The sequence below is a fragment of the Pelodiscus sinensis genome, chromosome 8 (genome assembly GCF_049634645.1).
Source record: "Pelodiscus sinensis isolate JC-2024 chromosome 8, ASM4963464v1, whole genome shotgun sequence".
Taxonomy (NCBI): Eukaryota; Metazoa; Chordata; order Testudines; family Trionychidae; genus Pelodiscus; species Pelodiscus sinensis.
The window spans coordinates 23,243,760-23,265,377 of NC_134718.1; the positions used below are offsets into that span (position 1 = coordinate 23,243,760).

A 21,618-nucleotide genomic window follows, 5' to 3' on the forward strand; every position below is an offset into this window, starting at 1 on the left:
CTTGTCAATTAGGGTATGTCTACACTACAAAGTTAATTCGAACTAACAGACGTGAGTTCGAATTAACTTTAATAGCAGCTATACTTACAAATTGCTAGTTCGAATTTAAATCAAACTAGCGGAGCGCCTAATTCGAACTAGGTAAACCTCATTCTACGAGGAGTAATGCCTAGCTAGAATTAAGTAGTTCGAATTAAGGGCTGTGTAGCCACTTAATTCGAACTAGCTGGAGGCTAGCCCTTCCCAGGTTGCCCTGGTGGCCACTCTGGGCCAAATCAGGGAAACTTTTCTGCCCCCCTCCCGGCCTCGGAGCCCTTAAAGGGGCATGGTCTGGCTACAGTGCTTGTGCCAGTTGCAAGCCTGCCAGCACCCAGCCAGCAGACCCTGCTTCATTAATCGTGGCTTCATTTAAATTTAAATGGCTGCTGGGCTGAGCCGACAAACAGCTCATCAGCTGTTTGTCGGCTCAGCGCACTAGTCTGGACGCTCCCGCGCCGACCTGAAAGCCCTTTATTGACCTCCCCATTATGCCTCATAGGATGAGGTTTACCAGGGAGGTCGATAAAGGGCTTTCATGTCGACAGGGGAGTGTCCAGACTGCCCCGATCTGCCGACAAACAGCTGATCGGCAGAGCAGGGCAGCCATTTACATTTAAATGAAGCCGCAATTATTTAAATCGCAGCTTCATTTCCCTTTGCCGAACAAACAAATCTACATGGCTCCGTCGATGGAGCTATGTAGTCTAGACGTACCCTTAATGATCAGACTGTTAACTATTTTAAATAAGTTGTTGAATTTTACTTGGAATACTTTTTTGCAATTTGACAGAGACTATAACCATTTGGGTAGATAGATCAAAATTATTACTAACTTTGTCTCTCTTTCGTGTGTTGTAATAGGTTTCTATATTCCCCATTAGACTTTTTCCATTACAAAAAATCATAAAGAAAATAGATTCTGTATTGTATTAAAAACTCTTTTTCCTACAACAAAATCCTTACATATTCTAAAATAGCCTTCTTTTCAAAACAGTTCTGTATTGAATGCAGTCTGCTGGCACTCTGAATTTTCTCCTTTATTAAATTCATAGGGACAGAGCTCAGCATTTGATCTAAGGACACCGTTTTTATACAGTGATGTCAATAGTTACTCTCAACTGATTACAAAACAAAATAACCTGGTTAGAAAATTGTATCAATTTTCTAAGTATAACATTAAATTATCCTCCAATTATTAGACAACAAACAGTGTGACATATAGTGTCTTTTACATCTATACACTGACATTCAGAAATAATAGGACATTTTGCAATTTATAATTAATTACCACATTGTTTTTAGGAATTATTCATTAAGTTCTAAATAGTGTCTTAGGTTGCAATGACTTGATTTAGAATTCAATCACACCATGGACTTGTAATGGAAACATAGTACCAATAACACAAAGTACCACTGTTTGCCTTTTAAGGGACTTTCATATTCCCTTCTACTGGTTTTCCATTCTATTCATCACATTATTTTCAAGAGACCATTAGAGCGGTAGTTTATACCTTGTGTATGCCTACACTTGCCATTTAAAGTGCAAAAACCAGGGGAGCACCTATCCTTGTCAATAACTTTTTGCAGTGAAACTAAGAAATGTCATCGGACTCAGAATATCACCTCCATGAGAGGTGTACGGTTCTTACCGGTGACACGTTTACAATGATGTGCAAGAAAAGACACATTCTTCCTTTTACACAACTTTTAGCCTATGAAGGATATTGCACAATGCCGAGACAACTGCTCTGATCAACTACTCTGGTGCTCAGATGACTGATAAACAGACATCTGTCACTTCCCCTGCAAAGCCTCAGGAACTTTGAAACACTCGTTCCTGTTTTTATGACATGTGTTCACTTATCTGGTCAGGTGACAATACAATCTCTTGCTTGGAGCAATGCTGAGCTACTGGATCTGATCAGTGTTTGGAGGTGAGGAACCTGTGCAAGAACCCAGGACACCACACAAGATGTATCCCCAAAATGGAACCCCGCACTGTGGGATAGCTGCCCTCACTGCACTTCTCCCATTGGCGTTGATGCTGCAAATATGAACATGATCTGATGCTTATGGAAGTAAATGAGAACAAAAATCAGCACTTTTCTTTTACCAGTTCCCTATCACTAGTGAAACTGACAGTTCAAAAACTCTTCAAGTGTAGACAAAGCCTTAGAATGTGCATGCTGCAGATTCAGAACCTGCAGCAAAGGGGCGTGCTTTAATACATTTTAAAATGTCAGGCTTATTTACCTCTAGCATTCTAGCTTTCATTTCTTTTCTCATTTAATCAACAGGCTTTCAGGAGAGGACCACACTGCATCCTCATTCCTCTTACCCACTTCTTTTATGTCAGAATTTCTTCTACCAACTACTCTTCTACATTCCAGTTCTTAAGTACCCGCTACTGTTATCTCGACTATATATTTTAGAGAGCTCATCTGTTTGATCAAGAACTCCTAAACAGTTAAAGTTAGAGCCACCATATTCGTTACAGAGCTTCCTCTTATAACTTAAAGCCATATTGTGCCAGAAAAATGAGATGTGCCTGGAATGGGATTGATTTTAATAAAATCAAACAGAAAAGAGAATCATCAAATCAAGTAGAGTCCTCAAAATTGACATCGCAAGTAAATGCTAAAAGTGACTGAAGCAAGAAGAGCCAGAAAATAGGATGAACCTGGTACAGGATTGCTTTTTGATAAATCTTACAGAAAAGAGATAACACACAGAAATTTGGAGTAGTGCTCAGTTTTGGCACAGCTAAATCATTGCTTAAGGTTTGAAAACTAGAAGACAATGTTACTGAAAACCAAATTGACTTTAGTCCTTTTTTGTTAAAACACAGCAAATGCTAAGAGCTTATAGGGATGAAGAAAAAATACACTTGATGGAATTCCCATTTTGAAAAATCAAATTAACTTAATAAAAACACAATATTTTTGAAAAATACAATAATTTCAATAGAGCATGTACTAGGGATGTGAGTAGTCGACTGATCAACTAACCTATAAGCCTAGGCTTACTGGGTAGTCGAGTTGACTACGTGCATTTCCCCCCCCCTCCCCACTTGCTGCCTCTATGTCAGAGGCAGCAAGAGGGGGGGAGCAGGAGCCGATGCTGGGGAGAGCCAGCTTAAAAGCTGGTTCCCCATAGCACAGTCTCTGCAGTACCACCTCCCCCCCCTCGCTGATGCAGAGGCAGAAGCATGGGTGGGGTAGGAGGCAGCAGGGGAGGCGGCTCCGGCAGCAGCCCCTGTTCGTGAGGGTCCCAACTCCCTGCTAGGACCCACTGCAAACTGGGACTGCTGCCAGCTGGGCGGGCAGCCCAGCTCAGTCCCAGCTCTTGCCGAATCTGGGACAAAACCCCGCTGCAGCTCTGCAATTTAAAACACAGTAGGATTCCAGAGGCAGGATGCCCGGCTCCCACTGTATTTTAAATTGCAAAGCCATAGCAGGGTTCGGTCCCGGCATGAGCCAGGATTGAGCCGGCTCCCTTCCCCTACTGATTAATAGAGTAGTCAATAAAAAAAAAATAAAAAAATCTATCGACTACTCGATTAGTAAAATAACTGCATTTTAACACCCCTAGCATATACATTTTCCTTTTTTTTAAAAAAAATGAGTTAAGTACCTTAACAATGCTAGATAAATCTGCTTGTTTCTAAATAAAAACTGGGATTCAGAGTAAGTCTGAGACTTACTTAGCTCAAATAGGGCTTTCCATGAGCCAAGTAGTTAGACCTTGAAAGTTCACTCCATACAGAACTGGCAGATTTAACCCTTTTCTCCTGGCCCAAATGTCTACTCTGTCACTTAGGAGTTCTTACTCTCTATGCTAGCCCAGTCCCATTTATTTCTGAGAAGGTTGCACCACCTGGTGCCCAGGAGGAAGTGACATAGTTTAACGTGATCCGAGTATAAACTAGGAGTAGTGGGATGAATTAAGCAAAAGATATTTTTGGCTGAATGTCAGAAACAGCCAGAGTAACAGCTGAATGCATTAGGTCATAGAACCCCAAGAGAAGCAGATGAAGAGCCATTGCTCATCTAATTTGAAAACTAGATTGACTAAAGCACTGGAGAGAATACACCGCATGGTCTAGCCTTATTACTGCCGGCTGCTTTTGGGAACAGGTGTTCACTGTCTTTGCTTTCTATTATTTTTGAAGTGATTAAGATGTTGGCCATGCTATACCAAATCAACTGTCCATTTGCCAATATAGCATAATAAAATACTATTTTATCTTATACTGAACTATTACTTGCTAGCACAAATATCTGCACTTTTAAAACTGCATAACACACTTGTATATTTTATAATTATTAAACAAAATCTTTAGTAACATAGTTAGAAATGTGTGTGTTCATGCCATGGCCATTTAGAACATAAAGCATGACATGGTATGATTGCAAGCATTATTAATTGATGCATCATATTAGTTCAAGTTCTGAGCAACACAAATTGGGCTACATTGAGTATTTTCTACTCAAACAATTTGTCTTTTTGCCACTTTCCTGTGAGCAATGTTGAAAGTGGTTGCATCAAAGCATAGAGAGGCCCCTCTAAGTTTTCCAAGGGATGTTTATTGTGTAAGTTTTCAATAGTTTCAGTGCTGTTCCATTGCATGAGAATGTCAGATCACGCTAGTATTATTTTTATTACTGTTTTGCAAAACAGAAATGGTTGGGATATTGCATTCCTTGTTACATTAACTAAAAGTAAGTTTGATACTGTGCTTAATACAATAACTAGTTTGCCAGCATGAGAAGAATTAAGTTAATTTCACAGAAAATCTCTCTCTTATCCAGTCTGTCTTTCAGCAATCTTCTTGTTCAGGAAATTGTATGTACAGCACTGATATATTAGAATAATTCTTCATTGCCATTTCACAGGAAAACATGCACATCATCATTTGCATGTGAAATTATGATCCCAGTTATGAATTTCTTATTTAATCAGAATTTCCACTGACTTTGTATCTAGACTATTATCTACTCATCTATCTCATATGCAGTGCAGATAAGAAATTAACATATACTTTTTTTACCCCGAACTTTGTTCATTAATTCATCTTTATCAGGATCTCTTCTAACCATTCCAAATCTCTAAGTAGTTTTCTAATAGGCATCTTCTTAAAGAAAAGAACACTCTCTTAGAGATGTCTTTCTTTCTCCCTTGACACCCTGGATGTGGGCTGTCCCCATGTAAGTACACTAACCAAAGATGCAAGTAGATCAAAATTCACTCCTGTGCCAGTGGCAATTTTAAGGGGCTGATAGCTGTGCTGTAATTCTGAGCTTTTATATTACTAGGAAGGAGAAGCTTCCCAGTGGTCTACACATTCCTTGCTTCTAGATGCTGTGCTCTAAAACAATATTATGACTCGAACAGCTCTTTCAAGAAATGTTTAGAGCTATTACCCTTTAATTCTCTCTCCCCCCCCTCCCCCCAAGAGAGCCCAGCTTTACAGGGGGGTGCACATGAATACTGACAATAGAAGATTTAAAAAACAATTTTTTTTAACAGTGTTCCTGATAAAGTGCATGCACACACTATCTAGGTAGAAATCTCTCCATATACTTCCATTACTGGCCAGGATTTGCTAGTCTTCTTGTGTTGTAAAGAGATCACTAACACAAATCTCCCATAGAACTGTTAACATGAATGGTGGGTGTGGGACTAGAAATTAATGGTCTGTGTAAATTAATTTTATGGACTATGTATCATTTTTTAACAATAAGAAGAGTAGTAGGAAACTGTATCTTGTTATTTTCAATATATCAAACCAGCAGGGATTAAATGGTAGAATCAAGGACAGCTTAGTCTAACTATTGTTAATCTTTGAGAAACAGCCTTGTCAAAAATGATTTACTCTACAGCAACTCTGCAGCAGAGGCTACACACTGACGAAAAAGCTTCCCAGCATGTTTTTAGGGTTTGACCCAAAGCCTACTGTAACGAAGAATAATAATTTCAGGATAACTACAGACTAACTCAGCTACTCCTCCGAAGCTTCTAAATATAGAGAATTTTCAAATGTAAAAGACATGATATTGCTTCTTACCTCTAAACTAACTGATACCTCCAGATTTTTTAAAAAATTGAATACTATGGGCTAGATTCAAAATCAATTGACATTTTCTATGTTGCGTTCCTTATAGCTTTTACCTGTGAAGATATTTCAAAGCACTGAGTTTGAAAACCAGTCAGCGCAGAATCTCTGTATTAAAGAGATTCACACAAATTTCATCGTATTGATTTGGTTACACCAGTGCAAACCTCTCATGCATACAGTGCACTAGAACTAAATTTGATAGGTTATTGCATGGAATTAAACTGCTTTGTACCAGCAGAGCCTGAGGGTGTATATATGCTGTACTCATAGCTTGAATTAAGCCACACAATTTGAGCTATGCAAATTTGTAGCTTATTTTGAGTGCATTTCAAAATAAATTATTTAGAAATTTGGTACTGCTTACACAGTGCTAAATTTCTAAATAGACTGCTATACTGACAAGTCCCTTAATCCTTGTGAAACAAGGTTTACAGGGACGTCAGAATAGCAAGCCCATTATTTCTATTGCATTTTGAAATAACAGGCATGCTATTAAGATGTGGAAAATGCTATTTTGGGATACCAGAGGTATCTAGACGTACCCTATCTGTATTAGGAGCTTGCCTAATACAGTTTATCTACATTGATTTAGTCACACAAGTGTCAACTTCTCTTATGTAGCAAAGGCCTCAGATCACACACTTCCAAGGATAAATGATACATATTACCTACTTATTGCAACAATATGCATTCATTTCCTTAGTTTACAGCTCTTACCTAAGTTCTTTGAAAATGCATTTATTTTATATAGCTATTAATAACAGATTCAGTTTTAAATGCTACATTGTGACTTGTAATATAATAGTAAGACATTTTTCTTTGTAAATTTCCAGTGCTGCTATGTTTACTGCTACCAAGCCCTGTACAAGCACAGTAGAACTTCAGAGTTATGAACATCTTAGGAATGGAGGTTGTTCGTAATTCCAAAATATTGGTAACTCTGACACATTATGGTTGTTCTTTCAAAAGTTTACAACTGAACACTGACATAATACAGCTTTGAAACTTTGAAAGCAGAATGTTTCTGCACAGTACTTTATTTTTAATAGTTTATATTTAACAAAGTGATATCTTCTTTTTTTGTCTCTGCTGCTGCTCAGTGCTCACCAACTTGTGTGATGTGGGGAAATATTAATTTGCATCAAGGATGCCATATTTTATGGTAAACATAATATACTGTTTTGCTGGAAAAAAATCATGGCTTGCTATCTCATAATTCAATATCTAAGCTAGCTTAAAGCTGATGGACAGGGTAGCCACTCTTCTTTTCAATCTAAATGAGAAGAGCAAAATGGGGTGAAATTGCTGGAATCAAGTGAAGTAACTACCCAAGGCAACTAACTGTAAGACAAAGTTTTAGCAGAGATAAATTGTGTGGTCCAAGTGGGTTTTGGTACTGCTTGCAAATGCAGAGACTAAGATTACTTGGCAAGATGCACGTTTGAGAGGAAAAAGACAGTAAGAGAAACAGTCATGAGAGTAGCCTTAAAAGGAAGCAGAAGCACAGAGCTCTTTGGGGCACAAGACTCACCAGAAAGGCAGTTAGTAGAAGCTGTGAGCAAGAAAACTATTTGCTATTTGTTTCTACTGTGTTCTAGGAAACAAGACTTTGTCTCTATTCACTGTAAATGAAAACAACTGCACCCTAAAGAAATTCCTAACTGGTTTAAAAATCTTCTCTTAATGGAAACAGTGATTATCTGCTTGGGGCAAAGGGACAACTGTGCAAAAGGAAAACTGCTTAAGCCATCTGGTAACTTCAGAGATGTTTTAGAGGGCTAGATCTTAATTTTAATTTAAGGCTGTTTATAATGTATTGCCGAGTCATCTATTCTACATACACATCTAAATCAGGACTTAAAATATAAGGCTCAATCCTGAGCTTATAAAGTAGTAAAGAGCACTGCAGACTCTCTTCACCATGTGCTAATAGGGATCTGAGATACAGCCATGTGATGAAAACGCCCTGTATCTATAATAACATGGGACCAGCAGAGATGGTTTGGGAGTTCACGCAAATGACCTTCTCTATTCTTAGGCATACTCACACTGATGGCATGAGCTTTGGAAGTTACTACACTCTTGGAGCTGTAGTAAAAACCATGCAGCTGCTGCACGAGGAGATCAGAGTGGGTTTTAAGTTTTGTGTGTGCACATTGTGGTACTGTCATCCTCCCCTTCTGATTACTATGGGTGGATAATATTTAGATGAAAGATAACGGGTTCTCTCCCACATTGATGCTGCTTTTTTGGAGCCATCCACTAAGTGCATTTCTCTTTCACTGTGCACATCTAGGCAGTCCCCACAGCTTACTGACAACTGGATGCAGACTCCCCTGCCATGAAGTGCTGCCTTCATCACCATCTCCAAAGGGAGGGAGTGCAGATTATGCAAGGGATTAAGTTTGAGAGGTACGCTGCTACTTTGTGCATGTGGATGACTCGGGGTGTCGGCAGGAGAAAAGAGGGAGAGTCATCCACAGTTGGGTAGATTTATCCTTAGTTCACATTATTTATAGCATGACTCTAGCAATTATGGCCTACCATTAAATTGTCTACTTCCAGGCCTTTGACCAAACCATAACAAGTGCTGTAGCACCATTGCACTTGTTCCAACCAGCACTTGGAAGTCATATTACTGTGTTTTACACTAGTAACTTACTCAAAAATTACAGAATTTATAAAAATAAATCCAACGCCGTAGCTTCCAAGTCCAGTATAACCCCTCCCACTGAAGTTAACCAAAAATAAGTTAGCTATTTTGAAAATATAAATAAAAAATTCTTACTAGCACCCTTTGCCCCCTACTGCAGGAAAAAATGCCAGAGAACACATACATTTTAGGATGCGTTTAAAAAAAAATCTCAAAAATGTCATTAGGTTCTTTTCCTTTTAAAAGGTATTTTCTGACAAAAAATACAAAGAGTTAAGAATAGTAATTGCCTGCAAAATTTTACTAAGCTATATTTGAGTTACAAGAGCAAACCAAACACCTTTCCCCTACCTACTTGGGGAATTACTTAAAATGCTTGAAATGCATTTGTTTTTCAAATTAGGTCTCTAGCTGCAATTCATGTCTATTGCTGAAACACTATTGAACTGTTATTGTAAAAGAAATGTTGACAGTTCTTTATAGTGTTTCTAATGGAAACCACAATTGTAAACATGCGAAGAAAGAAGGATTAAAGGAGTCTAATTCATCCCTGGTGTAATTCTATTGGGCTGTGTCCAGACTCAGGGTTTTTTTTGGGAAAAGTAGCCTTTTTCCGAAAAAACTTCACCTGCGTCTAGACTGCAGCCGCGTTCTTTCGAAATTAAATCGAAAGAACGCGGCTTTTCTTTCGACGGCGGTAAACCTCATTTCACGAGGAAGAACGCCTTCTTTCGAAAATGCTTCTTTCGAAAAAAGGCGTTCTTGAATGTAAATAGGGCTTCTTCGAAAGAGAGCATCCAGACTCACTGGGTGCTTTCTTTCGAAAAAGCGGCTTGCTCTTTCGAAAGTTCCGCGTGCAGTCTAGACGCTCTCTTTCGAAAGAGGCTCTTTCGAAAGTATCTTTCGAAAGAGCCTCTTTCGAAAGAGGTTTGCAGTCTAGACATAGCCTTGGAGACAGTGATGTTGCCCTATAGATAAATTTGGTCCTGTGTCACTTTCCAAAGTGGACTGAAAAGTATTTATTGAAACATTTCCATGGATTTCTCTTTATTTAGAGCCAAATTTGGTACAGAGAGGTGAGTGCATATGACAGAGCCAGGAAGACATGTGTGCAGTCAAAGACCCAAGCCTGGGGGTATGGTATTCCCCTTTATTTGGTTTTGGTGAGGCCACATGTGGAGTACTGTGTCCAGTTCTGGCCCCACCCACTATAGAAAGGATGTGGATGCATTGGAGAGGGTCCAGCAGAGGGCGACCAAAATGATTAGGGGGCTGGAGTGCATGACCTATGAGGAGAGACTGAGGGATTTGGGTTTGTTTAGTCCACAGAAGAAAAGAGTGAGGGGGGATTTGATAGCAGCCTTCAACTTCCTGAATAGAGGTTCCAAAGAGGACAGAGAGAGGCTGTTCACAGTAGTGACGGATGACAGACCAAGGAGCAATGGTCTCAAGTTACAGTGGGTGAGGTCTAAGGTTTTCCTAATATCCAACCATTTCACTAGAAGGTTGGTGAAGCACTGGGATGGGTTACGTAGGAAGGTAGTGGAATCTCCATTCCTAGAGGTTTTTAAGTCTCAGCTTGACTAAGCCCTGGGTGGGTTGATTTAGTTGGGATTGGTCCTGCCTTGGGCAGGGAGCTGGACTTGATGACCTTCTGAGGTCTCTTCCAGCTCTATGATTCTATGTCACTCGTGAAAGGAACCTGTGAAATCACAAAAACTGCAACAATTAGCAATATGAGAAGGCCCAGGACTGTACAAAATTGTACTGTACTCTACTGTACAAAATCAGCCGCTATTCCGGGAAAACTATTCTGCTCCCGCTCTGGCATAAGTCCTTATTCCGGAACACTGTTCTGGAAAAGGGCCAGTGTAGACAGCCCAGTAGTCTTTTCCGGAAAAAAGCCCCGATCGCGAAAATGGCGATCGGGGCTCTTTTCCGGAAAAGTGCGTCTACATTGGCCACAGACGCTTTTCCGGAAAAAGGGCTTTTCCGGAAAAGCAGCCTGCCAATGTAGACGCTCCTTTTCCGGAAAAACTGAAAACGGAATAGTATTCCGTTTTAAGCATTTCCGGAAATTCATGCCAGTGTAGACACAGCCAGTGTGAGCAACATGCCAACTTCTGGCTCAGTGTGCAAATGCTCCCAATTCAGGAACTTATCTTTTGTAGAAGAGCATTAATCTGATCCTGCATGCTGGTTGCCCCCCCCCGTTGTTCATGGCTAGAAGCACACATCTGTACAGAGAGGTATGGCCACATCAGGGGCATCATGTGGATTTAGATACCATGCTTGTTTCCTGATCCTGGGGCCCTCCCTATAACATGCCTCTTCAGATTTCTGTGAACAATCCTACCCTGCATTTCTACTTTACAAAATGGGTCTCAGGAGCTTCTGAAAATTTTACCCCTAGGTTAAATAGCCTGGGATGCTATTTACTGTGATAACTTCACAGTAATGCAGAAACCTAATCTATTTTTTCCATTTAACGAAGAATTTAGAATGATATCAGCTTTCTGATTTTTTTTAAATGCAGATATATTAATTGATTCTGGTGATATATTTCATTTAAACTTTTTGGTATAACAGCTTTCTAACACATGTTCTATATTTAAGACATTTTAACAAGGGTTTGCTGGACCTAAGGATAGTAATAGATAGTAATAAATGAAATGAGAAGTTATTTTTTTCTGTTAAAAGGTTTATACTCACCTCATCAGATGAGAAAAAAGTGTTCATGTCCATTTTAACAACTTGTTCAAAAGTGAAGACAACTTCTGTGTTTCTTTACTGTAGTTCCCCTAGGAAAAACATGCTATAATTCTTACTATGCTCACACCAAAACAATATTCATGTAAAATATCAGTGATCTTTCTTATGGTTAGTTTTGTCTTAGAAAAAATGTCTTTTCATTCCTCTACATGAATAACAGTCTTGCAAACATATTCAGTATTACAGGTTGACCCAATGTCAGGGTTAAAGCACTTTAACCACTCATTTCACCTGCTCTGAAGAAACAGGGGTAAATAGATGGGCATTACAATGTGACCTGAAGGTTAACACACTCAAGCTCAATCAGATCAATTTTGAAGTGGCCCCAGGCAAAAAATTATTGCCCAACCCTAAACTAGTGGCATCCTACCACTCCTCCAAATAACCTTATGTAGACTAATTATCAGGCAGCCTCTCCTTCTCCTGGACCCTAACTTTTAATCCTGCTATCTCTCTTCTCCCCAAAGCTCTTCTCAAAATTTGCGGTCACGTGCCTTGTGAAGTGCATATTAGGCCCCTCTGAAATCCCTTCACTGAAACCTGATTATCTAGGGACCATTAAGCTCCTACATAACTTTGCTCTCTTCTATACTCATCTCCCTCTGCCATCCAGGACACTCTTCTGACACGTTCTTTATATTCTTTTCCCACAGCTGTTTTATTACAGGTGGGTACATTTGCCTAGAACTCCCATACTCTGTCAACTACACTTCACGTAGATTTCTGTAAGTTTCTTCTCTAAATATGCCTTCCTTATTTAAAAGCCACCCAAAGACAAAACAAAAAAAAAAACAACAACTAAAACAAGGCTCAAAACACTTGTGCATGCATCAGTTCCTCAGCAAATAAATTATTAGGCAGTTTTCCCACCTAGTTAATAGCCCTTTTGTAAATACATCTTTAAGCTATGCAACATTTTTCCCCCTTTAATACAGATGTCAGACTTACAGGTCTAATTTCAAGTCTCTCAGGCCTGGTCTACACTAGGACTTTACAGTGACCTTACCAACATAAGGTTGATTTTCTAAGTGACACGTCCACACTTCCAAGCCTGTCACATCGACTTTAAAGGCTGCTAAAGTCAATTTAAGAATTCCTGCTTTTCCCAAGGAGTAATGCTATTTCCGACCTTGCATGGTCGAGTTTACTGTAGCATAGATGCAGCATTGCTGGAAAGTCGGCTCTATTGGCCTCTGAGAGGCCTTCCACAGTTCCCCGCCCTGACCAGAACTTGTACCTCTACTGCTCTCCGTGGTGAGCGCAAAAAGCAGTAGGAAACATTGATTGGACTTTCCCGTGTGACCAGCATCGTGAGCAGTACACGAGGACATGACTTGGAACAATCCAACCAACTCTGCGACAACTATGAATACTTCTGCTACTATGGACTCCAGTTCCCAGGGGCACAAAAAGAGTGCCAGCGTGGAGCGTCCAGGACATCTTGGACCTCATTGAGGCATGGAGAGATGAAGCCATCCTCTCCAAGCTCCAAACCAGCAAGAGGAACACCAACACCTACAACAAGATTGCAAGCTGCCTGGTGGCTAAAGGCTATTCCAGGGATGCCCAGCAGTGCAGAGTGAAAATCAAGAAGCTGCACCAATCCTACTGGAAGGCAGAGGCGAGTGGATCATCTGGTGCAGCACCTCACACATGCAGCTATTAGAGCAGCTGAATGCTATGGCGGGGGAGGGGGGGCGCAGCTAACTTCTCCAGTGTGATCATGGAGTCTGGCCAAGGCATGCATTAGTGTGGTGGCGGAGGGGAAGGAAGAGGAGAATAAGGAGGAGGAGATGACTAGCCAGCTGCAATCTCCAAGAGCCAGGAGCTGGTCATGTCACTAGAGCTGGTACCTTCCTCCCAGGATGTCTCCCATTCCAGCATTGACCACAGGGAGGGCACTTCTAGGGAGTTCACAAACTTTGTCTAACTACAATTGGGTTAAGGCAACAGGTTGTGATGTATAGTGCACTCTGTGCCTACACAGCACAGGGGCCACAGAAGAGTTTGTTCACAAGTCTGCAGATGGAGCGGGAGTCTTGTCTGCACAGCTCCCTGAAGCTCTCACATAGGAACTCTTTAATACTTCTCACAAGGTTTTTGGGGAGGCCAGCCTTCTGCCATCATCCACAAATTCCCTTGCCAAGCCACCAGTAAGTGGTCTGGCATCATCACAACACAAAGCAGTGGAGTGTAAGGCCAAGGTTTACGGCCACATTCAGTCAGCTACGTTCTGAATGATTCTGTGATTTGGAAAAGATGGATCTCTCACATGCCAACCTGGAGGAAGGAGAAGGGGAACTTAGGAGCACTCTCCCTGGGAAGTCACATGTGCTGCGCATGCACCCCCACAGCCACGTAAAGAAGCACTGTCCCAGGAAGCTGTGTGCCGGATCCAGTGAAGGCTGGACACAGGAGGAAGCAGCCCCCTCCTGCCACCCCCTCCTGCCTGCAGACTCCTGCCATGGCTGGCCCCTTCCCATACCAGTCTGCCTCTGGACTGAGCGCATCCCAATTCTCCCCTGAGAAGTCTGAATACCTGCTGTAAGGCGCTCTTTAAAGCAAACATTTGGCCTTGCATAGAACATCTCCTTTGTGTTAACCCTAACCCTACTCTGATAGCCTACACCGAAGTTCTCTGTCAAGACAATCTAACCGCTATAAAGTCTGCCCTTGTAACTTTTCTTTGCAGCTGGTCCAGCAGCCAGCTCAGTGCATCTTCCCCCTCCTTTAGCATCTGCCCATCTGGCTCAGCTCCACAGGCAAAAATTTGTGAGAGAGGAGATGTTCCAAGAGCAGATGGACTGCATGCACTCCCTTATGGCAGAGATGTGGGAAGAGCACCTGGACTGCATTATGGAGCCCTAGGTGAAAAGAGCTGCTAGGGAACAGCAGGTGAGTCAGCACAAGACCATGCTCGCATCCCTGACCGCTATAATGGAGCACGTGGCATCATGTCTGGAGGGGGCCTCCTCCCAAAACCCCATCCACCTCGATGACACTCCCCCAGTCCCATGGCTTCCACCTCAGGATCCCCCGGGGCTACCTGCGCCCCAAGACATGGTGGGTCAGAGGAACTCATGGGGAGCCAGACCCTCCAGGTCCTCAGGAGGCAGAAGGCAGTCCCACTCCTGTTCCTGAGCCCCTCTCTTCTTTCCTTTTTCTGTTTTCCCCAAATAAAAATTCCCATTCTTTGAACAATAGTCTCTTTATTGGTTTAACTGCAGGGGTGCGGTGAGGGATTAAAGACAACACAGAGATTGCAGGGGCAACTTGTGGAAAGCCACATGGCAGAGTCTCAAGAGGCCTTGCATAAAACTGTCCTTCAAGGCCTCTGATTTGCGTTGCCCTTGCTGTGCTCTCCTTATCGCACTGGTGTCTGGCGGCTCAAACTCTCTGGAAAGGTGCTCTCCCTCAGTCCCCACCGTGCCAGAGAAGCTTCCCTCTTGTTCTCGCACAGATTATGGAGCGCACAACAGGCTGACACCACAAAGAAAATGTTGAGTTTGCTGAGCTCCAGTCGAATCATGAGACTTCTAAACTTCCCCTTTAAAATGTCCAAATGCACATTCAACCACGATTCTGCACCTTGTCAGCCAGTTGTTGATCTCCTCCTAGCTGGCTACCTGTGTACAGCTTCATGAGCCATAGGAACATCGGGTAGGCGGGGTCACCATGGATCACAACAGGCATTTCCACTTCTCTCAGTCTGATTTTCCTGTCTGGGAAAAAGGTGCCACTGTGCATCTTTTGGAAGAGGCAGGAGTTCCTAAAGATGCGTGCGTTATGCACCTTTTCTGACCATCCCACCATGATGTCGGTGAAATGGCCCTTGTAATCCATGAGCACCTGCAACACCATGGAGAAGTACCCTTTGTGATTTATGTACTCCAAGGCAACATGGTTGGGGGCCAAGATGGAGCTGTGCAGTCCATGTATTACCCCACCACAGTTAGGGAACCCTACTACAGCAAATCCATCCACTATGGTGTACACATTTCCAAGAGTCACAACCTTCCATAGCAGGATGTTATTGATTGCCTTGGTTACTTGTATGACAGCAGTTCCTACTCTGTACTGATTCCCCATAGAGTGCTTCTCCTTAGAGCAGTTCTCATTTGGGTATTCTTGCACCTCAGTGCAGGGGAAAGCTATTTGCACAGTTCCAGGAATGTGGCCTTCTGCATTGGGAAGCTCTGCAGCCACTGCTGATCATCCTATGTGTGCATCACAATGTGGTCCCACCAGTCTGAGCTTGTCTCACGGTACCAGAACCGGCGTTCTACTGTGTCCAAAGGATTGACTGGTGCCTGTGCTAGAATCAGCGCAAGGCCTTGCATGGGCAGGGCTTCCATGCCAAGCCAAGCTTCATCCTCATCCTCTTTCTGGAGGAGTGGCATGTTGTAGCCAGACACGAACCACATCTTGTCCGTCCCCCCCGCCAGAGAGCAAGAGAAAGGCAGTCAGCCTTTGATGCCCTGGGAACGCAGGTATGCTGCCTGTCCCTGACTCTACCATAAACAGAAACCAGACAGTAAATGGGCTAGCTGACGACCCGGGGCCTCCCGTCGCCCTGATGGCTAGTACCAGTAATTGACATGCCTGCACTGTCCCAGGAGAGGAATCTTCGCCCATCACATACCAGAGGTGCCCATTGTCTGCATTTTCCCAGGTGTGAATTATGCTTTGCACCCTTTGTGGGAAACTTGGTGTTCAGAGCCATTTTTCCTAATTGGCCGCTTGAGACCAGGAAGAAGCCTACGTGACCCAAGGGGTATAAAGAGGGTTTAGTAGCCCACCCCATTTGAGCTCCAATCATCTATACCTGCTGGCAGGTATAGTTGTCTCCCAAGGTCTGTGGGATGCCCAACCTCGTCCTACTTCTTCCCGAGGGATTGAGAGAAAGACGCTGGCCACGCCAAGTCTGGAACGCAGGGGTGAGAATGTATACCTGCTATTTGTCTATTTGCATGCATTTAATAAGAGCTCAGAGAACCAAAAGGGTTTCATGGTACCTGTAAGTGACTTCTTAGTGTAATTTCTGTCCTGTCCTTTGTAGTGGCTGTGTTATCTGTAACACAGCAGTAGCATTTAACAGCTAAGTTTACCCTGTAACAATAAAATAGTAACTGTTTAAGCTTTAACCTGACTCCGTAATTTGCTGTAACAGAACCAAGCACAATTTAAAAGAACTTCAGACGGTCATAAGGGACTCACTGCCCTGACCATCGGCTGACATGTGTATGCTCTCCAAGTACTGCAACATTAAATGTGCCATGATACACATCTGCATCACAGTGGGTTGCTGCACAGCGGGGTCCATCCTTGCGCTGCTGTTAAATTTGTGGGGGCAACCAGGGCACCACAAGGTGTGAGCACACTGCCTCCCCTTTATCTCACGCAAGGTGGGAGGGACTAGATGAGTGCCTTATGGGACACTGGCACCATGAGCCCCTCTAACCACCTGCAGCAGAGTTTTGGTAACAGACGGCACCATGAGCAAAGCCCACAATGCAAAGCTGCCCACGGTGCCTCACTGTTGGAGCTGACCAAAGGATCCCTAATGGGAACACGCTACTTTGGACTACATTTGATTCGTCCCTACGGTGAGGACACGGACCTTCAACTTCCCAAAATTGGGTGATAAGAAATTGACTATATTGAATTTGACTTAATAACTGTCCCCGAGGGCATGTCTAGATTTTGAGATAATCTTGGATCCTAAATCTATATCACCTGTAGGTGTGATCCAATGTATCATTGGCTTTTTATCTTATCCATACCTGCTTGTCACTGTTTCAACAATTTTTGCTCTAGGTTGACCTCATTAGTACATACAAACACATCCTACACAGAAACATAATCAAGATTCCACTGACCCAAACGAAAGTGCCAAGCCACTCCACCCCCCGACAATAGCTAGTTACCTCCTTCATCATTTAGTTTTCAGGAAATCAATATTTAGGTTGTTGCCCTCTGATTTTCTCATTTCAGCCCTACACATAAAGACTCTTGTTTTGATATTATATCTGATGTTGCTTCCAAGAGCCACAGATGTTCCCATCCTGTGTGGAAGCAGTGGCTCTGGCCTTCTATAGTAGGAACACCTGAGGATCCTGTGGAGGTGCTTTGCAGTCTGGGAATCAGCATGAGGAAAGGAAGCAGGCTGGACAATGGAATGGCTAGGCCAGACATGCAACTGCCTTTCTCCAGCCCTGCAGAGCTCAGGCTGTGAAGTAATTCAGCCAGGGCTGTGTTATGTGACCCACTTGTTCTTGAGGAATCTTCTCTTAATCAGAGATCTTGTGGAAGTTAGGCTGAGGCAGCCACTGTCAGGAGAAGCAAGGCCAGAACTGATGCAGAGGCACATCATCTGTGTGGAATGCCTGACCCCTGAAAGATTCCTCAGAGTTAGTGTAATCTAGGAGACCTGCCACGTTTGTGGGCAATGCAGGCCCACTGCCTCTTACACATGCACAAACTATTGCTTTGCTAGAAGAATAGTAACTCCACATTAAAAGTATCCTTGTAATTTTTCTCTCCCTACCAGATGTGGTGAAAAGGTGTATTTTCCTGCACAAAATAACCACTCCTTTCAAAAATACAAATCTATAATATTCCAGACTCATGGCAAATTAAAATCTGGATTCATCACTAGTGTGCTTAATCTAATGGTTAGCTGCTGTATCTCTCCCCTACCATTTCAAAGACTAGATCATTATCCTGATCCAGAAAGGAATAACAGCTTCCTGCAAAACCACTTGGCTCTTGCCACTCAGGATTTCAACGTTAACAATCTGTGTCCATAACCAAAGTATCCCTTTCCAAATAAAATGGAAAAAGAATCCCTACAGCCACACAAATATAGTAGTTTGATTACCTATAATATAGAGGTTCCCAATTCCCACCGACAAGGTCCTGCCTGCAAAGAGCCTCTTTGGTGAGAAGCACAACTTCCCTGCTACCAGTTACTTGAAAATGGGAAGGTGTTGAAATTTCTACCAGTGTGCCGTTCCTACACAGTGGCTCAGTCTTTCATACTCACATGTGGCTATCAGGCCTTTTATAAATTTGAAGCTCCACCCCTCCCCGTTTGCTTTGTCTCTTTACTCTTCTATCTGTTGACAGCTGCAAGAGGAGAGAATATATATTACATTTCTCCTTCCTCATAGTTTCTTAAGAATAGGGGAGGGAAAAGAAAAGGTCTCTACTACTCTGTCCCTAAGAGTGTGATTTCCTCCCTAGTCAATAACACAGATTCATAATTTCCTCAGAATCATCAGCATTAAATTGACATGATTCGGGATAATTTTTCTGCAGCCAATAGGATTCAGAACAGCAGCGAAACTCACGAAGATCTTGTGGATTTCACTCTGCAATTCCCTGAACAGCTGTAAACTATAACTGCAATCTGTTTGCAAATGCAGGAAGTGCAGTAGGTTGCATTTGCAAGATTATTGTCACAACTGTAAGTGATAAAGAGTATGTGTAAAAGATGAAAACTCATATTCTGTAATAGATCCTTTCACTCATCAGGACAAGGTTTCTTATTCAGAGAGAATGGGCTTTCTGCTCCATACTCATAGGTGTAATCCTGGATCTCCATTAACTCATGCAGGCAATAGTCTGTTTGGAGAGCACAGCAAAGCCACAGATATCCACTTTATATCCAAGGGTATAAGCATATGTAAATGTGGATTTAGAGGCTCATTTTTGTGGATGCAAATTTTTGTATCTATCAGTGCAGGGCTCTATTTAGGGACAGCACAAAGATCCCTTGTGCATCTGCTCTGTCAACTACCCATTTTCCCCCCCTTTGAGTATTGTTTAAAGTTTTGAGCCAGCCCTCGGAAACAGTGGGATTTTTCATTCATATTGTGCAGATTTTTAATCCATGAACTTTTTTTCTGAACAGGAGAAACAGACTCTTTTTGCTTATGCAATGAATGCTGCTCTAGTAGCACACAGCAGACACAAAGATAATGTGAGTGTAAGTTAGTGAATTGTTTTAAGTTTTACAAAAGTGCATTCTGTAAGTGTCCGAGGACCAATAAGTATGTTTAGGGTCCATTAGAATGGCTAGATTAATATGGTGAAACAAAATATGAAGAAGTGTAAGTTTTAATGACTGAGCTTGCAATACATTTATAGTAGCTAAAGAAACAAAATGTGGGAATGCCCCCTACAAACCATTCCTTTTTTCTAATCACATCATTTGTCAGTGCCATTAATTGCTAATGTATCATTAAAACAATGTTTATCTGCAATTACTACAAGCACTTTGTGCATGATGACAAATTCAAATGTGCAATTTTATAGCAGAATAATTAATGTGTGTTACAATTCCGCCACATTGCTTGATTTACTGCGGCAAGGAACCTTGACATTAAGTCAATCTCATAGTAAAATGCAAATGCATACTTTGTTCTTTGAGCAAGATGTATATTTACATGAAATTCATATATTTATTGATTTTTTTCAGCTGAGTTTCCAAAATTTGCCTCTTTTTCAATGTGAATACAGTTTTGTCCACAACTTAAATAGTGACAAAGTTTTCCCCCAGTATACAGTGATACTTTTTCCACGAAACATGTTTTACTCCAAACTCAATATACTGGACTTAAATAGAGTTAATTTAGCTTAAACCAGGCTCAGAATAGTAAATTAGGGGGAGGAGGACTGTTAAAGGTGTTACTGAAAAATATTTAAATTACCATTTTCCCACCATGTTTCACACAAGGTCTGTTTATGCCTGTGATTGCTACTTTCAAAAGGTAATTTTTAGATTTATGCATTAACCGTTCCTGCTTAACCCCCCCCCAAATAAACCTGTTCTGAAACCATAGACTTCTGGAGGACGGAGAAGGCAGAAAGTTTTAAGGAAGAGTTGAAAACAGTGGGAATGTGGAACTAAACACATTGGTTTTTCAGAGACAGGCCCTCTCCTATAATACCAGATACGTAGGGACAGGTTAAATAAATGGAAAATATTCCTGAAGTCTGCTGTATATTTTCTCTTGGCCCTTAAGACAAGAAGTTATTGCCTAGATCCCTCGCCATTATCGATCACAGCCGGTAACATCCATTCTTTCTGGTTGTTGTCAGTGCACTTGGAGCCCTGGGAAAGACCCCGTCCAGTTCAGCTGTTCCAAAGGGAGAAAGGCTCCCGGGGCTTCGCACAACGGCGAACGCACCGAGCCAGACGGGGCTGCCAGAGGCCAGGATGCGGCTGTGCGGAGGTCACTCCGCCGCAGCGTGCCCGCTACCCGGGGCCGGGGTGAGCGGCGGGAGCCCTGCAGCAGACGTGCCCCAGCGCTGCAGGGACACACGGGGATCTGCTACTCGCGCGTTCGCTCCGTGCCTGAGCTCCGCTCCCGCCCCAAGCGGGCAGGCTGCTGCAGCGCGCGTCTCACCTGCCGGAAGCGTCCGGATGCAGCCTGCGGGCGCAGAGGGCAGCGGCCGGCCGGGGACGAGGGGAGCTGCCAGCCGTCTTTGTAAGCGGGGGCGTCGCAGCACCTCCCAGCGCCAGAGCCCGGGCAAGTGCCGCCGCCGCGCGCCCGGCCAGCGCCAGCCAACCAGCCCCGGGGGCGGGCTGCAGGGAGCCATCACGTGCCCCAACGGCCGCGCTGCAGAGCGCCTGAGGGGAGTGAGCGCGTGCCCCGGCGCTGCCTGCAGCTCCCTAAGCGCCGCGGGTGGCGTGTCGGGCGCAAGCCCCCTGCTGCGGGCAGCGAGAGGCGCGTGTCCCGCCAAAACCGCCTCACTGTCCGCTGCCCCCGGCAGCGCTAGCGGGAGCTCCGACACGGTTAATTACAATCGCTCATTAATACGTGGCGGGAGGGCTCCATGGCGGTGCCAGCCAGGCACTAAAGAACTTCAGCCCCCTCCAGCTAATTGGCAGGAAGTTTAAGGCGGCTCTTAATTTGAAAGATGGGAAAAGCCCTTCTCTGCTTATTTAAACAAGTGATAGAGATGTGGCCGTGTTAGTCTGGTGCAGCTGAAACAAAAAACAGGACAATGTAGCACTTTAAAGACTAAC

The 21,618-nt window shown here is 43.0% G+C and overlaps 1 protein-coding gene across 2 annotated transcripts in view; it reads right to left on the reverse strand.

Annotated features, from left to right (window-relative positions):
* RHOBTB1 (Rho related BTB domain containing 1) overlaps window positions 1-21,351 on the reverse strand; it is a 114,179-nt gene extending 92,828 nt beyond the window's left edge. Inside the window, exons 1-3 of one of the 2 annotated variants that reach the window (XM_075934866.1) lie at window positions 20,996-21,351; window positions 18,628-18,710; window positions 11,523-11,611 (exon numbers count right to left, since the gene is read on the reverse strand). The gene's annotated coding sequence lies outside the window, so the exon portion shown is untranslated. The remainder of the gene's footprint in view (window positions 1-11,522; window positions 11,612-18,627; window positions 18,711-20,995) is intronic. The other variant, XM_006113588.4, reaches the window with a different exon arrangement.
* Window positions 21,352-21,618: the final 267 nt, after the last annotated feature.